General features: G+C 49.0%; 29 non-coding genes across 29 annotated transcripts; all 29 read left to right on the top strand.

The window, feature by feature from the left end:
- The first annotated feature begins 190 nt into the window (after positions 1-190).
- On the top strand, positions 191-272 carry Trnas-uga (transfer RNA serine (anticodon UGA)). Its single transcript has one exon. It is a non-coding gene; the product is annotated as a tRNA-Ser (tRNA).
- A 559-nt stretch (positions 273-831) lies between these two features.
- Trnaf-gaa (transfer RNA phenylalanine (anticodon GAA)) lies at positions 832-904 on the top strand. Its single transcript has one exon. It is a non-coding gene; the product is annotated as a tRNA-Phe (tRNA).
- A 536-nt stretch (positions 905-1,440) lies between these two features.
- Trnak-uuu (transfer RNA lysine (anticodon UUU)) lies at positions 1,441-1,513 on the top strand. The gene has a single exon. It is a non-coding gene; the product is annotated as a tRNA-Lys (tRNA).
- A 137-nt stretch (positions 1,514-1,650) lies between these two features.
- Trnas-cga (transfer RNA serine (anticodon CGA)) lies at positions 1,651-1,732 on the top strand. Its single transcript has one exon. It is a non-coding gene; the product is annotated as a tRNA-Ser (tRNA).
- Positions 1,733-2,440: 708 nt separating this feature from the next.
- Positions 2,441-2,522, top strand: Trnas-uga (transfer RNA serine (anticodon UGA)). The gene has a single exon. It is a non-coding gene; the product is annotated as a tRNA-Ser (tRNA).
- Positions 2,523-3,082: 560 nt separating this feature from the next.
- Trnaf-gaa (transfer RNA phenylalanine (anticodon GAA)) lies at positions 3,083-3,155 on the top strand. The gene has a single exon. It is a non-coding gene; the product is annotated as a tRNA-Phe (tRNA).
- Positions 3,156-3,691: 536 nt separating this feature from the next.
- On the top strand, positions 3,692-3,764 carry Trnak-uuu (transfer RNA lysine (anticodon UUU)). Its single transcript has one exon. It is a non-coding gene; the product is annotated as a tRNA-Lys (tRNA).
- Positions 3,765-3,901: 137 nt separating this feature from the next.
- Trnas-cga (transfer RNA serine (anticodon CGA)) lies at positions 3,902-3,983 on the top strand. Its single transcript has one exon. It is a non-coding gene; the product is annotated as a tRNA-Ser (tRNA).
- A 698-nt stretch (positions 3,984-4,681) lies between these two features.
- On the top strand, positions 4,682-4,763 carry Trnas-uga (transfer RNA serine (anticodon UGA)). The gene has a single exon. It is a non-coding gene; the product is annotated as a tRNA-Ser (tRNA).
- A 584-nt stretch (positions 4,764-5,347) lies between these two features.
- On the top strand, positions 5,348-5,420 carry Trnaf-gaa (transfer RNA phenylalanine (anticodon GAA)). The gene has a single exon. It is a non-coding gene; the product is annotated as a tRNA-Phe (tRNA).
- A 536-nt stretch (positions 5,421-5,956) lies between these two features.
- Trnak-uuu (transfer RNA lysine (anticodon UUU)) lies at positions 5,957-6,029 on the top strand. The gene has a single exon. It is a non-coding gene; the product is annotated as a tRNA-Lys (tRNA).
- Positions 6,030-6,166: 137 nt separating this feature from the next.
- Trnas-cga (transfer RNA serine (anticodon CGA)) lies at positions 6,167-6,248 on the top strand. Its single transcript has one exon. It is a non-coding gene; the product is annotated as a tRNA-Ser (tRNA).
- Positions 6,249-6,946: 698 nt separating this feature from the next.
- Positions 6,947-7,028, top strand: Trnas-uga (transfer RNA serine (anticodon UGA)). The gene has a single exon. It is a non-coding gene; the product is annotated as a tRNA-Ser (tRNA).
- A 584-nt stretch (positions 7,029-7,612) lies between these two features.
- On the top strand, positions 7,613-7,685 carry Trnaf-gaa (transfer RNA phenylalanine (anticodon GAA)). Its single transcript has one exon. It is a non-coding gene; the product is annotated as a tRNA-Phe (tRNA).
- Positions 7,686-8,222: 537 nt separating this feature from the next.
- Trnak-uuu (transfer RNA lysine (anticodon UUU)) lies at positions 8,223-8,295 on the top strand. The gene has a single exon. It is a non-coding gene; the product is annotated as a tRNA-Lys (tRNA).
- A 137-nt stretch (positions 8,296-8,432) lies between these two features.
- On the top strand, positions 8,433-8,514 carry Trnas-cga (transfer RNA serine (anticodon CGA)). The gene has a single exon. It is a non-coding gene; the product is annotated as a tRNA-Ser (tRNA).
- Positions 8,515-9,212: 698 nt separating this feature from the next.
- On the top strand, positions 9,213-9,294 carry Trnas-uga (transfer RNA serine (anticodon UGA)). Its single transcript has one exon. It is a non-coding gene; the product is annotated as a tRNA-Ser (tRNA).
- A 560-nt stretch (positions 9,295-9,854) lies between these two features.
- Trnaf-gaa (transfer RNA phenylalanine (anticodon GAA)) lies at positions 9,855-9,927 on the top strand. The gene has a single exon. It is a non-coding gene; the product is annotated as a tRNA-Phe (tRNA).
- Positions 9,928-10,463: 536 nt separating this feature from the next.
- Positions 10,464-10,536, top strand: Trnak-uuu (transfer RNA lysine (anticodon UUU)). The gene has a single exon. It is a non-coding gene; the product is annotated as a tRNA-Lys (tRNA).
- Positions 10,537-10,673: 137 nt separating this feature from the next.
- On the top strand, positions 10,674-10,755 carry Trnas-cga (transfer RNA serine (anticodon CGA)). Its single transcript has one exon. It is a non-coding gene; the product is annotated as a tRNA-Ser (tRNA).
- Positions 10,756-11,453: 698 nt separating this feature from the next.
- Trnas-uga (transfer RNA serine (anticodon UGA)) lies at positions 11,454-11,535 on the top strand. Its single transcript has one exon. It is a non-coding gene; the product is annotated as a tRNA-Ser (tRNA).
- A 584-nt stretch (positions 11,536-12,119) lies between these two features.
- Positions 12,120-12,192, top strand: Trnaf-gaa (transfer RNA phenylalanine (anticodon GAA)). Its single transcript has one exon. It is a non-coding gene; the product is annotated as a tRNA-Phe (tRNA).
- A 537-nt stretch (positions 12,193-12,729) lies between these two features.
- Positions 12,730-12,802, top strand: Trnak-uuu (transfer RNA lysine (anticodon UUU)). The gene has a single exon. It is a non-coding gene; the product is annotated as a tRNA-Lys (tRNA).
- A 137-nt stretch (positions 12,803-12,939) lies between these two features.
- Positions 12,940-13,021, top strand: Trnas-cga (transfer RNA serine (anticodon CGA)). Its single transcript has one exon. It is a non-coding gene; the product is annotated as a tRNA-Ser (tRNA).
- Positions 13,022-13,719: 698 nt separating this feature from the next.
- Trnas-uga (transfer RNA serine (anticodon UGA)) lies at positions 13,720-13,801 on the top strand. Its single transcript has one exon. It is a non-coding gene; the product is annotated as a tRNA-Ser (tRNA).
- Positions 13,802-14,361: 560 nt separating this feature from the next.
- Positions 14,362-14,434, top strand: Trnaf-gaa (transfer RNA phenylalanine (anticodon GAA)). Its single transcript has one exon. It is a non-coding gene; the product is annotated as a tRNA-Phe (tRNA).
- Positions 14,435-14,970: 536 nt separating this feature from the next.
- Positions 14,971-15,043, top strand: Trnak-uuu (transfer RNA lysine (anticodon UUU)). Its single transcript has one exon. It is a non-coding gene; the product is annotated as a tRNA-Lys (tRNA).
- A 137-nt stretch (positions 15,044-15,180) lies between these two features.
- On the top strand, positions 15,181-15,262 carry Trnas-cga (transfer RNA serine (anticodon CGA)). The gene has a single exon. It is a non-coding gene; the product is annotated as a tRNA-Ser (tRNA).
- A 698-nt stretch (positions 15,263-15,960) lies between these two features.
- Trnas-uga (transfer RNA serine (anticodon UGA)) lies at positions 15,961-16,042 on the top strand. Its single transcript has one exon. It is a non-coding gene; the product is annotated as a tRNA-Ser (tRNA).
- The last annotated feature ends 339 nt before the right edge of the window (positions 16,043-16,381 follow it).

Genomic DNA, 16,381 nt, shown 5'->3' with positions numbered 1-16,381 from the left:
AGAGCGTTTGATTTTCAACCAAAGGGTGTTGGGTTCAACGCCATGTCTTGGCGAAAATTAATACACTTTCGTAACGGCTAATGTGCTGGCAATGGAAACACTACAGAAAAGAGTGAGGCCACGCCGCTTTCTGCCATTGGATTGCTTCTAAAGGTGCACTTTCACTTGTCGGATGACGCTACTGCTACCGGCAGTCGTGGCCGAGTGGTTAAGGCGTTTGACTTGAAATCAGATTCCCTCTGGGAGCGTAGGTTCGAGTCCTGCCGACTGCGGAAATTTTGTAGCTCTCAAAAGATGGACGTTCAGCTGCATTCTAGCAGTTGCGTCACTACTAAACACGTGGGTCGCCGGCAATGTGCAGTGTTATTGGCTGCAGCGCTACAGTCGCACCCAGAAGCCACAGCTCATCGCCTCGTCACACTGCCGTCCACCAGGTGTCAGTGCAGATGTGTCCATTTTAGCTTGCAGACAATTACGTGTAGCAATTTATGAGCTAACGCAAGTCAAATGTTTTAGCGTGTGTATCTGCTAGATACTGCCTCTCACATGGTAGAGAGGCTCACTCCTTCTTGTGTCTCGTTCTCTGCACACGAGTTGCACGTGGCATCGATATAGCAAAGGTTTTCTAGAGAAAGCGAAGTCAATATTACATGAATCGAGTCGACATGTTTGTTTTTACGATGATGGAATCAGAAGAAATGTGTGTGGTACTTCACTGCATCTGCTGCTCGCCTTTCAGCGTCCCTATGTCTTATCAGACGAAGATGACTGTGAAATTGGCGGCGATTCAGAGGTTAACGAAGACGCGCAAATCTGCGGACTTAGGTGTGAGCCGAAATAGCTCAGTTGGGAGAGCGTTAGACTGAAGATCTAAAGGTCCCTGGTTCGATCCCGGGTTTCGGCAAGCGTATGTTTTGAAGCTGATGCCAATGGAATTGCTCCGAGTCTGTGATGATGTAGGTACAGCCGATAACAAAAATGACTCTATCCTGTAACTGTTCAGGTTGTCTAGTGCTTGCCGTAAGAGGAACACAGTAGGCAACTCCCTGAGAAGTAAGAAAATACGAAAAGTCCTACCGACTGCGTTCCTTTTTTTGTGTCAGGAGGTGAAGAACGTCTCCAACGGAACCGTGAAATGAGCGCAAACGTGGGAAGCATTGCATTCGAAATGCTTGTGAAATTTCCAATTACTCAGTGAGTGTCGACAAAACACGTAAATCCTCTACTCCAACGTATGAGACCTAACGACTGCTGCGGTTTGTTTTTGCATCGGGTGTCAGCATTCTTCGATAGTCTGCTACGAGCTTAGCGCGACACGTTTGTAGACAGCATTCAGGCGACGTTTAATTAGTAACAGCTCCATGCAGCGATAGCACAGCTGTGAAGGACATGAGTCAATGTACAGCTGTGCATCGTGGGATGTTCTCTACTGTCGTGTGAGCCCGGATAGCTCAGTCGGTAGAGCATTAGGCTTTTAACCTAAGGGTCCAGGGTTCAAGTCCCTGTTCAAGCGGATATTTTAATACTTTGGTAGCGATTCCTCTGGTAGCGGTGGAAACACTACGGAAAAGAATGCAGCTACGCCGTTTTCTGATGCCACATAGCTTTAAACCGTAGAAGTTGCATGTGTCGGAGAACCTCGACCTACGGGCAGTCGTGGCGGGGTGGTTAAGGCGTCTGACTCGAAATCAGATTCCCTCTGGGAGCGTAGGTTCGAATCCTACCGGCTGCGTGCGATTTTGCGTAAAGAGGAGCAAATATTTTCACACACGTGAACGCGGTTGCAAACCGATGGCGCCATCTTCAACAAGACGAAAATTTCCGTTTAACAATACTGAGTGTCGCGACGGCTGCTGCTTACTGTGGCTACCGGTTCTCCTCTCACTGACGCTGGGACTGCAGAAAGCCGTCGCAGGCCCACGAGTGCGCTCCCGTCATTTTCTCGCGTCGACGCCGAGTTCGTGAGTACACAGACGTGCTTGGAAGCGTTGGACAGAGCCAACATTCATTTCTCTCTTTTTTAAGAATCGCAATTCAGTCATTCGAGTGCGGAAAAAGCAATGGTGCAGCGTTTCTTTTCTTAAGATCTCGCAGCTACTTGCAAGTATGTCGACCACTTAAGACGACAGAAAACTAGCGTCAGCGGTGCGTCAGTGGGAAGTCGGTGAAGTCGCCATTGGAGCCATAAGCCAGTAATTACGTCATGCGAATCACTCGCCCGCCACGCAGCTGTACGATAGCTCAGTCGGTAGAGCGTTTGATTTTCAACCAAAGGGTGTTGTGTTCAACGCCATGTCTTGGCGAAAATTAATACACTTTCGTAACGGCTAATGTGCTGGCAATGGAAACACTACAGAAAAGAGTGAGGCCACGCCGCTTTCTGCCATTGGATTGCTTCTAAAGGTGCACTTTCACTTGTCGGATGACGCTACTGCTACCGGCAGTCGTGGCCGAGTGGTTAAGGCGTCTGACTTGAAATCAGATTCCCTCTGGGAGCGTAGGTTCGAGTCCTGCCGACTGCGGAAATTTTGTAGCTCTCAAAAGATGGACGTTCAGCTGCATTCTAGCAGTTGCGTCACTACTAAACACGTGGGTCGCCGGCAATGTGCAGTGTTATTGGCTGCAGCGCTACAGTCGCACCCAGAAGCCACAGCTCATCGCCTCGTCACACTGCCGTCCACCAGGTGTCAGTGCAGATGTGTCCATTTTAGCTTGCAGACAATTACGTGTAGCAATTTATGAGCTAACGCAAGTCAAATGTTTTAGCGTATGTATCTGCTAGATACTGCCTCTCACATGGTAGAGAGGCTCACTCCTTCTTGTGTCTCGTTCTCTGCACACGAGTTGCACGTGGCATCGATATAGCAAAGGTTTTCTAGAGAAAGCGAAGTCAATATTACATGAATCGAGTCGACATGTTTGCTTCTTACGATGATGGAATCAGAAGAAATGTGTGTGGTACTTCACTGCATCTGCTGCTCGCCTTTCAGCGTCCCTATGTCTTATCAGACGAAGATGACTGTGAAATTGGCGGCGATTCAGAGGTTAACGAAGACGCGCAAATCTGCGGACTTAGGTGTGAGCCGAAATAGCTCAGTTGGGAGAGCGTTAGACTGAAGATCTAAAGGTCCCTGGTTCGATCCCGGGTTTCGGCAAGCGTATGTTTTGAAGCTGATGCCAATGGAATTGCTCCGAGTCTGTGATGATGTAGGTACAGCCGATAACAAAAATGACTCTATCCTGTAACTGTTCAGGTTGTCTAGTGCTTGCCGTAAGAGGAACACAGTAGGCAACTCCCTGAGAAGTAAGAAAATACGAAAAGTCCTACCGACTGCGTTCCTTTTTTTGTGTCAGGAGGTGAAGAACGTCTCCAACGGAACCGTGAAATGAGCGAAAACGTGGGAAGCATTGCATTCGAAATGCTTGTGAAATTTCCAATTACTCAGTGAGTGTCGACAAAACACGTAAATCCTCTACTCCAACGTATGAGACCTAACGACTGCTGCGGTTTGTTTTTGCATCGGGTGTCAGCATTCTTAGATAGTCTGCTACGAGCTTAGCGCGACACGTTTGTAGACAGCATTCAGGCGACGTTTAATTAGTAACAGCTCCATGCAGCGATAGCACAGCTGTGAAGGACATGAGTCAATGTACAGCTGTGCATCGTGGGATGTTCTGTACTGTCGTGTGAGCCCGGATAGCTCAGTCGGTAGAGCATTAGGCTTTTAACCTAAGGGTCCAGGGTTCAAGTCCCTGTTCAAGCGGATATTTTAATACTTTGGTAGCGATTCCTCTGGTAGCGGTGGAAACACTACGGAAAAGAATGCAGCTACGCCGTTTTCTGATGCCACATAGCTTTAAACCGTAGAAGTTGCATGTGTCGGAGAACCTCGACCTACGGGCAGTCGTGGCGGGGTGGTTAAGGCGTCTGACTCGAAATCAGATTCCCCCTGGGAGCGTAGGTTCGAATCCTACCGGCTGCGTGCGATTTTGCGTAAAGAGGAGCAAATATTTTCACACACGTGAACGCGGTTGCAAACCGATGGCGCCATCTTCAACAAGACGAAAATTTCCGTTTAACAATACTGAGTGTCGCGACGGCTGCTGCTTACTGTGGCTACCGGTTCTCCTCTCACTGACGCTGGGACTGCAGAAAGCCGTCGCAGGCCAGACGAGTGCGCTCCCGTCATTTTCTCGCGTCGACGCCGAGTTCGTGAGTACACAGACGTGCTTGGAAGCGTTGGACAGAGCCAACATTCATTTCTCTCTTTTTTAAGAATCGCAATTCAGTCATTCGAGTGCGGAAAAAGCAATGGTGCAGCGTTTCTTTTCTTAAGATCTCGCAGCTACTTGCAAGTATGTCGACCACTTAAGACGACAGAAAACTAGCGTCAGTGGGAAGTCGGTGAAGTCGCCATTGGAGCCATAAGCCAGTAATTACGTCATGCGAATCACTCGCACGCCACGCAGCTGTACGATAGCTCAGTCGGTAGAGCGTTTGATTTTCAACCAAAGGGTGTTGGGTTCAACGCCATGTCTAGGCGAAAATTAATACACTTTCGTAACGGCTAATGTGCTGGCAATGGAAACACTACAGAAAAGAGTGAGGCCACGCCGCTTTCTGCCATTGGATTGCTTCTAAAGGTGCACTTTCACTTGTCGGATGACGCTACTGCTACCGGCAGTCGTGGCCGAGTGGTTAAGGCGTCTGACTTGAAATCAGATTCCCTCTGGGAGCGTAGGTTCGAGTCCTGCCGACTGCGGAAATTCTGTAGCTCTCAAAAGATGGGCGTTCAGCTGCATTCTAGCAGTTGCGTCACTACTAAACACGTGGGTCGCCGGCAATGTGCAGTATTATTGGCTGCAGCGCTACAGTCGCACCCAGAAGCCACAGCTCATCGCCTCGTCACACTGCCGTCCACCAGGTGTGAGTGCAAGTGTCGCCTCTCTGGGCAGTGCAGATGTGTCCATTTTAGCTTGCAGACAATTACGTGTAGCAATTTATGAGCTAACGCAAGTCAAATGTTTTAGCGTGTGTATCTGCTAGATACTGCCTCTCACATGGTAGAGAGGCTCACTCCTTCTTGTGTCTCGTTCTCTGCACACGAGTTGCACGTGGCATCGATATAGCAAAGGTTTTCTAGAGAAAGCGAAGTCAATATTACATGAATCGAGTCGACATGTTTGCTTCTTACGATGATGGAATCAGAAGAAATGTGTGTGGTACTTCACTGCATCTGCTGCTCGCCTTTCAGCGTCCCTATGTCTTATCAGACGAAGATGACTGTGAAATTGGCGGCGATTCAGAGGTTAACGAAGACGCGCAAATCTGCGGACTTAGGTGTGAGCCGAAATAGCTCAGTTGGGAGAGCGTTAGACTGAAGATCTAAAGGTCCCTGGTTCGATCCCGGGTTTCGGCAAGCGTATGTTTTGAAGCTGATGCCAATGGAATTGCTCCGAGTCTGTGATGATGTAGGTACAGCCGATAACAAAAATGACTCTATCCTGTAACTGTTCAGGTTGTCTAGTGCTTGCCGTAAGAGGAACACAGTAGGCAACTCCCTGAGAAGTAAGAAAATACGAAAAGTCCTACCGACTGCGTTCCTTTTTTTGTGTCAGGAGGTGAAGAACGTCTCCAACGGAACCGTGAAATGAGCGCAAACGTGGGAAGCATTGCATTCGAAATGCTTGTGAAATTTCCAATTACTCAGTGAGTGTCGACAAAACACGTAAATCCTCTACTCCAACGTATGAGACCTAACGACTGCTGCGGTTTGTTTTTGCATCGTGTGTCAGCATTCTTCGATAGTCTGCTACGAGCTTAGCGCGACACGTTTGTAGACAGCATTCAGGCGACGTTTAATTAGTAACAGCTCCATGCAGCGATAGCACAGCTGTGAAGGACATGAGTCAATGTACAGCTGTGCATCGTGGGATGTTCTCTACTGTCGTGTGAGCCCGGATAGCTCAGTCGGTAGAGCATTAGGCTTTTAACCGAAGGGTCCAGGGTTCAAGTCCTTGTTGGGGCGGAAATTTTAATACTTTGGTAGCGATTCCTCTGGTAGCGGTGGAAACACTACGGAAAAGAATGCAGCTACGCCGTTTTCTGATGCCACATAGCTTTAAACCGTAGAAGTTGCATGTGTCGGAGAACCTCGACCTACGGGCAGTCGTGGCCGAGTGGTTAAGGCGTCTGACTCGAAATCAGATTCCCCCTGGGAGCGTAGGTTCGAATCCTACCGGCTGCGTGCGATTTTGCGTAAAGAGGAGCAAATATTTTCACACACGTGAACGCGGTTGCAAACCGATGGCGCCATCTTCAACAAGACGAAAATTTCCGTTTAACAATACTGAGTGTCGCGACGGCTGCTGCTTACTGTGGCTACCGGTTCTCCTCTCACTGACGCTGGGACTGCAGAAAGCCGTCGCAGGCCAGACGAGTGCGCTCCCGTCATTTTCTCGCGTCGACGCCGAGTTCGTGAGTACACAGACGTGCTTGGAAGCGTTGGACAGAGCCAACATTCATTTCTCTCTTTTTTAAGAATCGCAATTCAGTCATTCGAGTGCGGAAAAAGCAATGGTGCAGCGTTTCTTTTCTTAAGATCTCGCAGCTACTTGCAAGTATGTCGACCACTTAAGACGACAGAAAACTAGCGTCAGTGGGAAGTCGGTGAAGTCGCCATTGGAGCCATAAGCCAGTAATTACGTCATGCGAATCACTCGCACGCCACGCAGCTGTACGATAGCTCAGTCGGTAGAGCGTTTGATTTTCAACCAAAGGGTGTTGGGTTCAACGCCATGTCTAGGCAAAAATTAATACACTTTCGTAACGGCTAATGTGCTGGCAATGGAAACACTACAGAAAAGAGTGAGGCCACGCCGCTTTCTGCCATTGGATTGCTTCTAAAGGTGCACTTTCACGTGTCGGAAGACGCTACTGCTACCGGCAGTCGTGGCCGAGTGGTTAAGGCGTCTGACTTGAAATCAGATTCCCTCTGGGAGCGTAGGTTCGAGTCCTGCCGACTGCGGAAATTCTGTAGCTCTCAAAAGATGGGCGTTCAGCTGCATTCTAGCAGTTGCGTCACTACTAAACACGTGGGTCGCCGGCAATGTGCAGTATTATTGGCTGCAGCGCTACAGTCGCACCCAGAAGCCACAGCTCATCGCCTCGTCACACTGCCGTCCACCAGGTGTGAGTGCAAGTGTCGCCTCTCTGGGCAGTGCAGATGTGTCCATTTTAGCTTGCAGACAATTACGTGTAGCAATTTATGAGCTAACGCAAGTCAAATGTTTTAGCGTGTGTATCTGCTAGATACTGCCTCTCACATGGTAGAGAGGCTCACTCCTTCTTGTGTCTCGTTCTCTGCACACGAGTTGCACGTGGCATCGATATAGCAAAGGTTTTCTAGAGAAAGCGAAGTCAATATTACATGAATCGAGTCGACATGTTTGCTTCTTACGATGATGGAATCAGAAGAAATGTGTGTGGTACTTCACTGCATCTGCTGCTCGCCTTTCAGCGTCCCTATGTCTTATCAGACGAAGATGACTGTGAAATTGGCGGCGATTCAGAGGTTAACGAAGACGCGCAAATCTGCGGACTTAGGTGTGAGCCGAAATAGCTCAGTTGGGAGAGCGTTAGACTGAAGATCTAAAGGTCCCTGGTTCGATCCCGGGTTTCGGCAAGCGTATGTTTTGAAGCTGATGCCAATGGAATTGCTCCGAGTCTGTGATGATGTAGGTACAGCCGATAACAAAAATGACTCTATCCTGTAACTGTTCAGGTTGTCTAGTGCTTGCCGTAAGAGGAACACAGTAGGCAACTCCCTGAGAAGTAAGAAAATACGAAAAGTCCTACCGACTGCGTTCCTTTTTTTTGTGTCAGGAGGTGAAGAACGTCTCCAACGGAACCGTGAAATGAGCTCAAACGTGGGAAGCATTGCATTCGAAATGCTTGTGAAATTTCCAATTACTCAGTGAGTGTCGACAAAACACGTAAATCCTCTACTCCAACGTATGAGACCTAACGACTGCTGCGGTTTGTTTTTGCATCGTGTGTCAGCATTCTTCGATAGTCTGCTACGAGCTTAGCGCGACACGTTTGTAGACAGCATTCAGGCGACGTTTAATTAGTAACAGCTCCATGCAGCGATAGCACAGCTGTGAAGGACATGAGTCAATGTACAGCTGTGCATCGTGGGATGTTCTCTACTGTCGTGTGAGCCCGGATAGCTCAGTCGGTAGAGCATTAGGCTTTTAACCGAAGGGTCCAGGGTTCAAGTCCTTGTTGGGGCGGAAATTTTAATACTTTGGTAGCGATTCCTCTGGTAGCGGTGGAAACACTACGGAAAAGAATGCAGCTACGCCGTTTTCTGATGCCACATAGCTTTAAACCGTAGAAGTTGCATGTGTCGGAGAACCTCGACCTACGGGCAGTCGTGGCCGAGTGGTTAAGGCGTCTGACTCGAAATCAGATTCCCCCTGGGAGCGTAGGTTCGAATCCTACCGGCTGCGTGCGATTTTGCGTAAAGAGGAGCAAATATTTTCACACACGTGAACGCGGTTGCAAACCGATGGCGCCATCTTCAACAAGACGAAAATTTCCGTTTAACAATACTGAGTGTCGCGACGGCTGCTGCTTACTGTGGCTACCGGTTCTCCTCTCACTGACGCTGGGACTGCAGAAAGCCGTCGCAGGCCAGACGAGTGCGCTCCCGTCATTTTCTCGCGTCGACGCCGAGTTCGTGAGTACACAGACGTGCTTGGAAGCGTTGGACAGAGCCAACATTCATTTCTCTCTTTTTTAAGAATCGCAATTCAGTCATTCGAGTGCGGAAAAAGCAATGGTGCAGCGTTTCTTTTCTTAAGATCTCGCAGCTACTTGCAAGTATGTCGACCACTTAAGACGACAGAAAACTAGCGTCAGTGGGAAGTCGGTGAAGTCGCCATTGGAGCCATAAGCCAGTAATTACGTCATGCGAATCACTCGCACGCCACGCAGCTGTACGATAGCTCAGTCGGTAGAGCGTTTGATTTTCAACCAAAGGGTGTTGGGTTCAACGCCATGTCTAGGCGAAAATTAATACACTTTCGTAACGGCTAATGTGCTGGCAATGGAAACACTACAGAAAAGAGTGAGGCCACGCCGCTTTCTGCCATTGGATTGCTTCTAAAGGTGCACTTTCACTTGTCGGAAGACGCTACTGCTACCGGCAGTCGTGGCCGAGTGGTTAAGGCGTCTGACTTGAAATCAGATTCCTTCTGGGAGCGTAGGTTCGAGTCCTGCCGACTGCGGAAATTTTGTAGCTCTCAAAAGATGGACGTTCAGCTGCATTCTAGCAGTTGCGTCACTACTAAACACGTGGGTCGCCGGCAATGTGCAGTGTTATTGGCTGCAGCGCTACAGTCGCACCCAGAAGCCACAGCTCATCGCCTCGTCACACTGCCGTCCACCAGGTGTCAGTGCAGATGTGTCCATTTTAGCTTGCAGACAATTACGTGTAGCAATTTATGAGCTAACGCAAGTCAAATGTTTTAGCGTGTGTATCTGCTAGATACTGCCTCTCACATGGTAGGGAGGCTCACTCCTTCTTGTGTCTCGTTCTCTGCACACGAGTTGCACGTGGCATCGATATAGCAAAGGTTTTCTAGAGCCAGCGAAGTCAATATTACATGAATCGAGTCGACATGTTTGCTTCTTACGATGATGGAATCAGAAGAAATGTGTGTGGTACATCACTGCATCTGCTGCTCGCCTTTCAGCGTCCCTATGTCTTATCAGACGAAGATGACTGTGAAATTGGCGGCGATTCAGAGGTTAACGAAGACGCGCAAATCTGCGGACTTAGGTGTGAGCCGAAATAGCTCAGTTGGGAGAGCGTGAGACTGAAGATCTAAAGGTCCCTGGTTCGATCCCGGGTTTCGGCAAGCGTATGTTTTGAAGTTGATGCCAATGGAATTGCTCCGAGTCTGTGATGATGTAGGTACAGCCGAGAACAAAAATGACTCTATCCTGTAACTGTTCAGGTTGTCTAGTGCTTGCCGTAAGAGGAACACAGTAGGCAACTCCCTGAGAAGTAAGAAAATACGAAAAGTCCTACCGACTGCGTTCCTTTTTTTGTGTCAGGAGGTGAAGAACGTCTCCAACGGAACCGTGAAATGAGCGAAAACGTGGGAAGCATTGCATTCGAAATGCTTGTGAAATTTCCAATTACTCAGTGAGTGTCGACAAAACACGTAAATCCTCTACTCCAACGTATGAGACCTAACGACTGCTGCGGTTTGTTTTTGCATTGTGTGTCAGCATTCTTCGATAGTCTGCTACGAGCTTAGCGCGACACGTTTGTAGACAGCATTCAGGCGACGTTTAATTAGTAACAGCTCCATGCAGCGATAGCACAGCTGTGAAGGACATGAGTCAATGTACAGCTGTGCATCGTGGGATGTTCTCTAGTGTCGTGTGAGCCCGGATAGCTCAGTCGGTAGAGCATTAGGCTTTTAACCTAAGGGTCCAGGGTTCAAGTCCCTGTTCGGGCGGAAATTCTAATACTTTGGTAGCGATTCCTCTGGTAGCGGTGGAAACACTACGGAAAAGAATGCAGCTACGCCGTTTTCTGATGCCACATAGCTTTAAACCGTAGAAGTTGCATGTGTCGGAGAACCTCGACCTACGGGCAGTCGTGGCCGAGTGGTTAAGGCGTCTGACTCGAAATCAGATTCCCCCTGGGAGCGTAGGTTCGAATCCTACCGGCTGCGTGCGATTTTGCGTAAAGAGGAGCAAATATTTTCACACACGTGAACGCGGTTGCAAACCGATGGCGCCATCTTCAACAAGACGAAAATTTCCGTTTAACAATACTGAGTGTCGCGACGGCTGCTGCTTACTGTGGCTACCGGTTCTCCTCTCACTGACGCTGGGACTGCAGAAAGCCGTCGCAGGCCAGACGAGTGCGCTCCCGTCATTTTCTCGCGTCGACGCCGAGTTCGTGAGTACACAGACGTGCTTGGAAGCGTTGGACAGAGCCAACATTCATTTCTCTCTTTTTTAAGAATCGCAATTCAGTCATTCGAGTGCGGAAAAAGCAATGGTGCAGCGTTTCTTTTCTTAAGATCTCGCAGCTACTTGCAAGTATGTCGACCACTTAAGACGACAGAAAACTAGCGTCAGTGGGAAGTCGGTGAAGTCGCCATTGGAGCCATAAGCCAGTAATTACGTCATGCGAATCACTCGCACGCCACGCAGCTGTACGATAGCTCAGTCGGTAGAGCGTTTGATTTTCAACCAAAGGGTGTTGGGTTCAACGCCATGTCTAGGCAAAAATTAATACACTTTCGTAACGGCTAATGTGCTGGCAATGGAAACACTACAGAAAAGAGTGAGGCCACGCCGCTTTCTGCCATTGGATTGCTTCTAAAGGTGCACTTTCACGTGTCGGAAGACGCTACTGCTACCGGCAGTCGTGGCCGAGTGGTTAAGGCGTCTGACTTGAAATCAGATTCCCTCTGGGAGCGTAGGTTCGAGTCCTGCCGACTGCGGAAATTCTGTAGCTCTCAAAAGATGGGCGTTCAGCTGCATTCTAGCAGTTGCGTCACTACTAAACACGTGGGTCGCCGGCAATGTGCAGTATTATTGGCTGCAGCGCTACAGTCGCACCCAGAAGCCACAGCTCATCGCCTCGTCACACTGCCGTCCACCAGGTGTGAGTGCAAGTGTCGCCTCTCTGGGCAGTGCAGATGTGTCCATTTTAGCTTGCAGACAATTACGTGTAGCAATTTATGAGCTAACGCAAGTCAAATGTTTTAGCGTGTGTATCTGCTAGATACTGCCTCTCACATGGTAGAGAGGCTCACTCCTTCTTGTGTCTCGTTCTCTGCACACGAGTTGCACGTGGCATCGATATAGCAAAGGTTTTCTAGAGAAAGCGAAGTCAATATTACATGAATCGAGTCGACATGTTTGCTTCTTACGATGATGGAATCAGAAGAAATGTGTGTGGTACTTCACTGCATCTGCTGCTCGCCTTTCAGCGTCCCTATGTCTTATCAGACGAAGATGACTGTGAAATTGGCGGCGATTCAGAGGTTAACGAAGACGCGCAAATCTGCGGACTTAGGTGTGAGCCGAAATAGCTCAGTTGGGAGAGCGTTAGACTGAAGATCTAAAGGTCCCTGGTTCGATCCCGGGTTTCGGCAAGCGTATGTTTTGAAGCTGATGCCAATGGAATTGCTCCGAGTCTGTGATGATGTAGGTACAGCCGATAACAAAAATGACTCTATCCTGTAACTGTTCAGGTTGTCTAGTGCTTGCCGTAAGAGGAACACAGTAGGCAACTCCCTGAGAAGTAAGAAAATACGAAAAGTCCTACCGACTGCGTTCCTTTTTTTTGTGTCAGGAGGTGAAGAACGTCTCCAACGGAACCGTGAAATGAGCTCAAACGTGGGAAGCATTGCATTCGAAATGCTTGTGAAATTTCCAATTACTCAGTGAGTGTCGACAAAACACGTAAATCCTCTACTCCAACGTATGAGACCTAACGACTGCTGCGGTTTGTTTTTGCATCGTGTGTCAGCATTCTTCGATAGTCTGCTACGAGCTTAGCGCGACACGTTTGTAGACAGCATTCAGGCGACGTTTAATTAGTAACAGCTCCATGCAGCGATAGCACAGCTGTGAAGGACATGAGTCAATGTACAGCTGTGCATCGTGGGATGTTCTCTACTGTCGTGTGAGCCCGGATAGCTCAGTCGGTAGAGCATTAGGCTTTTAACCGAAGGGTCCAGGGTTCAAGTCCTTGTTGGGGCGGAAATTTTAATACTTTGGTAGCGATTCCTCTGGTAGCGGTGGAAACACTACGGAAAAGAATGCAGCTACGCCGTTTTCTGATGCCACATAGCTTTAAACCGTAGAAGTTGCATGTGTCGGAGAACCTCGACCTACGGGCAGTCGTGGCCGAGTGGTTAAGGCGTCTGACTCGAAATCAGATTCCCCCTGGGAGCGTAGGTTCGAATCCTACCGGCTGCGTGCGATTTTGCGTAAAGAGGAGCAAATATTTTCACACACGTGAACGCGGTTGCAAACCGATGGCGCCATCTTCAACAAGACGAAAATTTCCGTTTAACAATACTGAGTGTCGCGACGGCTGCTGCTTACTGTGGCTACCGGTTCTCCTCTCACTGACGCTGGGACTGCAGAAAGCCGTCGCAGGCCAGACGAGTGCGCTCCCGTCATTTTCTCGCGTCGACGCCGAGTTCGTGAGTACACAGACGTGCTTGGAAGCGTTGGACAGAGCCAACATTCATTTCTCTCTTTTTTAAGAATCGCAATTCAGTCATTCGAGTGCGGAAAAAGCAATGGTGCAGCGTTTCTTTTCTTAAGATCTCGCAGCTACTTGCAAGTATGTCGACCACTTAAGACGACAGAAAACTAGCGTCAGTGGGAAGTCGGTGAAGTCGCCATTGGAGCCATAAGCCAGTAATTACGTCATGCGAATCACTCGCACGCCACGCAGCTGTACGATAGCTCAGTCGGTAGAGCGTTTGATTTTCAACCAAAGGGTGTTGGGTTCAACGCCATGTCTAGGCGAAAATTAATACACTTTCGTAACGGCTAATGTGCTGGCAATGGAAACACTACAGAAAAGAGTGAGGCCACGCCGCTTTCTGCCATTGGATTGCTTCTAAAGGTGCACTTTCACTTGTCGGAAGACGCTACTGCTACCGGCAGTCGTGGCCGAGTGGTTAAGGCGTCTGACTTGAAATCAGATTCCTTCTGGGAGCGTAGGTTCGAGTCCTGCCGACTGCGGAAATTTTGTAGCTCTCAAAAGATGGACGTTCAGCTGCATTCTAGCAGTTGCGTCACTACTAAACACGTGGGTCGCCGGCAATGTGCAGTGTTATTGGCTGCAGCGCTACAGTCGCACCCAGAAGCCACAGCTCATCGCCTCGTCACACTGCCGTCCACCAGGTGTCAGTGCAGATGTGTCCATTTTAGCTTGCAGACAATTACGTGTAGCAATTTATGAGCTAACGCAAGTCAAATGTTTTAGCGTGTGTATCTGCTAGATACTGCCTCTCACATGGTAGGGAGGCTCACTCCTTCTTGTGTCTCGTTCTCTGCACACGAGTTGCACGTGGCATCGATATAGCAAAGGTTTTCTAGAGCCAGCGAAGTCAATATTACATGAATCGAGTCGACATGTTTGCTTCTTACGATGATGGAATCAGAAGAAATGTGTGTGGTACATCACTGCATCTGCTGCTCGCCTTTCAGCGTCCCTATGTCTTATCAGACGAAGATGACTGTGAAATTGGCGGCGATTCAGAGGTTAACGAAGACGCGCAAATCTGCGGACTTAGGTGTGAGCCGAAATAGCTCAGTTGGGAGAGCGTGAGACTGAAGATCTAAAGGTCCCTGGTTCGATCCCGGGTTTCGGCAAGCGTATGTTTTGAAGTTGATGCCAATGGAATTGCTCCGAGTCTGTGATGATGTAGGTACAGCCGAGAACAAAAATGACTCTATCCTGTAACTGTTCAGGTTGTCTAGTGCTTGCCGTAAGAGGAACACAGTAGGCAACTCCCTGAGAAGTAAGAAAATACGAAAAGTCCTACCGACTGCGTTCCTTTTTTTGTGTCAGGAGGTGAAGAACGTCTCCAACGGAACCGTGAAATGAGCGAAAACGTGGGAAGCATTGCATTCGAAATGCTTGTGAAATTTCCAATTACTCAGTGAGTGTCGACAAAACACGTAAATCCTCTACTCCAACGTATGAGACCTAACGACTGCTGCGGTTTGTTTTTGCATTGTGTGTCAGCATTCTTCGATAGTCTGCTACGAGCTTAGCGCGACACGTTTGTAGACAGCATTCAGGCGACGTTTAATTAGTAACAGCTCCATGCAGCGATAGCACAGCTGTGAAGGACATGAGTCAATGTACAGCTGTGCATCGTGGGATGTTCTCTAGTGTCGTGTGAGCCCGGATAGCTCAGTCGGTAGAGCATTAGGCTTTTAACCTAAGGGTCCAGGGTTCAAGTCCCTGTTCGGGCGGAAATTCTAATACTTTGGTAGCGATTCCTCTGGTAGCGGTGGAAACACTACGGAAAAGAATGCAGCTACGCCGTTTTCTGATGCCACATAGCTTTAAACCGTAGAAGTTGCATGTGTCGGAGAACCTCGACCTACGGGCAGTCGTGGCCGAGTGGTTAAGGCGTCTGACTCGAAATCAGATTCCCCCTGGGAGCGTAGGTTCGAATCCTACCGGCTGCGTGCGATTTTGCGTAAAGAGGAGCAAATATTTTCACACACGTGAACGCGGTTGCAAACCGATGGCGCCATCTTCAACAAGACGAAAATTTCCGTTTAACAATACTGAGTGTCGCGACGGCTGCTGCTTACTGTGGCTACCGGTTCTCCTCTCACTGACGCTGGGACTGCAGAAAGCCGTCGCAGGCCAGACGAGTGCGCTCCCGTCATTTTCTCGCGTCGACGCCGAGTTCGTGAGTACACAGACGTGCTTGGAAGCGTTGGACAGAGCCAACATTCATTTCTCTCTTTTTTAAGAATCGCAATTCAGTCATTCGAGTGCGGAAAAAGCAATGGTGCAGCGTTTCTTTTCTTAAGATCTCGCAGCTACTTGCAAGTATGTCGACCACTTAAGACGACAGAAAACTAGCGTCAGTGGGAAGTCGGTGAAGTCGCCATTGGAGCCATAAGCCAGTAATTACGTCATGCGAATGACTCGCACGCCACGCAGCTGTACGATAGCTCAGTCGGTAGAGCGTTTGATTTTCAACCAAAGGGTGTTGGGTTCAACGCCATGTCTAGGCGAAAATTAATACACTTTCGTAACGGCTAATGTGCTGGCAATGGAAACACTACAGAAAAGAGTGAGGCCACGCCGCTTTCTGCCATTGGATTGCTTCTAAAGGTGCACTTTCACGTGTCGGAAGACGCTACTGCTACCGGCAGTCGTGGCCGAGTGGTTAAGGCGTCTGACTTGAAATCAGATTCCCTCTGGGAGCGTAGGTTCGAGTCCTGCCGACTGCGGAAATTCTGTAGCTCTCAAAAGATGGGCGTTCAGCTGCATTCTAGCAGTTGCGTCACTGCTAAACACGTGGGTCGCCGGCAATGTGCAGTATTATTGGCTGCAGCGCTACAGTCGCACCCAGAAGCCACAGCTCATCGCCTCGTCACACTGCCGTCCACCAGGTGTGAGTGCAAGTGTCGCCTCTCTGGGCAGTGCAGATGTGTCCATTTTAGCTTGCAGACAATTACGTGTAGCAATTTATGAGCTAACGCAAGTCAAATGTTTTAGCGTGTGTATCTGCTAGATACTGCCTCTCACATGGTAGAGAGGCTCACTCCTTCTTGTGTCTCGTTCTCTGC

This window comes from Schistocerca gregaria, unplaced genomic scaffold (genome assembly GCF_023897955.1).
Source record: "Schistocerca gregaria isolate iqSchGreg1 unplaced genomic scaffold, iqSchGreg1.2 ptg000337l, whole genome shotgun sequence".
Taxonomy (NCBI): Eukaryota; Metazoa; Arthropoda; class Insecta; order Orthoptera; family Acrididae; genus Schistocerca; species Schistocerca gregaria.
This window is presented reverse-complemented; position numbering and strand designations above follow the sequence as displayed.